The sequence below is a fragment of the Trypanosoma equiperdum genome (genome assembly GCF_001457755.1).
Source record: "Trypanosoma equiperdum strain OVI genome assembly, contig: ctg_40, whole genome shotgun sequence".
In the NCBI taxonomy this organism is placed as follows: domain Eukaryota; phylum Euglenozoa; class Kinetoplastea; order Trypanosomatida; family Trypanosomatidae; genus Trypanosoma; species Trypanosoma equiperdum.
The window spans coordinates 1,330-3,311 of record NW_027124321.1 but is presented as its reverse complement, the minus strand read 5'-3'; positions in this window follow the sequence as shown (position 1 = coordinate 3,311).

Here is a 1,982-nt window from a genome sequence, read left to right as displayed (position 1 = left end):
ACGGTGATGGCTGATGGCCGCGCCAGTGGGGGGAAACTCTCACGAAGGCACGAAGAAAATTCTAAAAAAAAATAATATAATTGTGCCAAAAACTCTCCACCGCGGTAAGAGGCAAATACTGGATTGCATTTTCTCTTCGCTTTGTGTCGATTAGTTTTTTGTTTTTTTTGTCGATTTCTTAGGCGTTTTTTTGTTAGTGAGAGGTTGAAATTTCTTGCTCTCCTCGAAAGACCATCTAAGGTTGGAACACTTTTGACCCGCGGTTGCGTTTGAGATTACGGAGAAGTTTAGCGAAGTATCGTGATATTTCTCTGGATTATGGCTGAGGCGAACTTCGTACTGTCGTAAGATACCATACGTACATTATATCTGTGATTTAAGGATTCTACTGTTAATTAACGGATGTCAGGATATCGAAGAGAAACTTCGGTAGATGGCACACGGAATTTTAGCGTCAAATAAGAAGTTAGTGTTATGGCTTAGTGTTCTGTGTTGGTATTATAGCACGTATTATGTGACATAAATAACCGTCTGTTATTGAAGAAACACTTGATATCAGCGGCAGCCACTTCTATATAGGGGAATCTTTCTCGCAAACTGTTTTTCACTTATTACATGCACTATTGAGGTTATGCGGGTTGTGACGCGTTAGAGGTGTCGAATGTATTTGTGTGAACTATAATTACGCCAACCACCTCTTTGCTTTGTCTTCTCGCGGGGGTTCGAGTCCTTCATAATCACAAAAGGATTTTTTATATATTGCCGCCAAGGGATAACTATATCCTTCAGGATACGTGTTTCTTGCGACGAAAGAAAAGTATGGTTAAGAATAATATTCTTTAAAGTCTTTGCCTTTGGTGATGACATGTGAGGTTGCGGGTGAGAAAAATTGGGATGAGAGAAGGAATATTAACGTGAAGTGTAGTTGCTAGTGAATTTTACCCTTTAGTAAGAAGCACGGTTTTTTAACTGTAACTATGTTTGTAAGGAAGCGTTGATGTGCCTCAACTGTTGCTGTTGATTGATGGCCTCGCTAAATTTTTTTTCTGTTTCCACAATTTCCACACTGAGGGTAAGCCATGTCGACGACACAATAGAAATAATGTGGTGGTGATAAGGGTAACGTTTTTCCATGGGGTTAAGTTGCCCTCGGCTAGTATTGGTTTAAGATCAATATAAACAAAGCGCCAGTCATTGGTTGGGCAAATATTACAAAAATCCGCTGTCACGTGATTATCCGACAACCACATGAGATACCTTTTATGATAGAGAAGTAACGGAGATAGAGGATACTATGATTATTTCATCCTCTAAATCTACGTGGTCAAAATGGTCATCCCTTTGGTCAATCTCTTTGCTGCCTTTTTACTGCCCTCCGCTTTTTTTCACCTGCTTGAAGGAGTAGAGGATTTATACTCTCACTTTTACGCCATTCACTGAAACGTTGCTTCACTGTTACTCGATATCAATCTTACAGAGACAGACGTTGATATTCCCACCCCTCAGTAACTGCACGTTTACACTTTTATGCATGTTCCTGTTCCCAAATATTAGTGCATACTTGCTCCGGCACGTGCTAATGTATGACCTGTAAGTGGATGCATCGGTTATGTCGACCGATGTGTGTTCACGATATTATCTTTTCTTTTTTGTTGCTGTGCTCGCTCGTGCAAGTGTGGATGTGCGTGTGCCCCGCGTATGCGAACTAAAAATAGTGCGTGGTGGGTTTCACTCGCGCAAATTTATGTGGTACCATGGGCAGACCGTAATGCATGGATCGTTCGTGAAAGCAAACGGAGCTCTGCGTGGTTGACGTGCTTTTCGCCCTGTACAAACACGTATCGGATACGCTGTTGCCGTTAAACACGGTGTACAGCAGCGTTTTCTATGCTGAGCAGTTGCGCCGTCGAATGACATCACTCCAGTACGGAATGAGAGGTTGGTCGCTTTGTGCGAAGGGAGATTGCCAGAACTTCTCATAC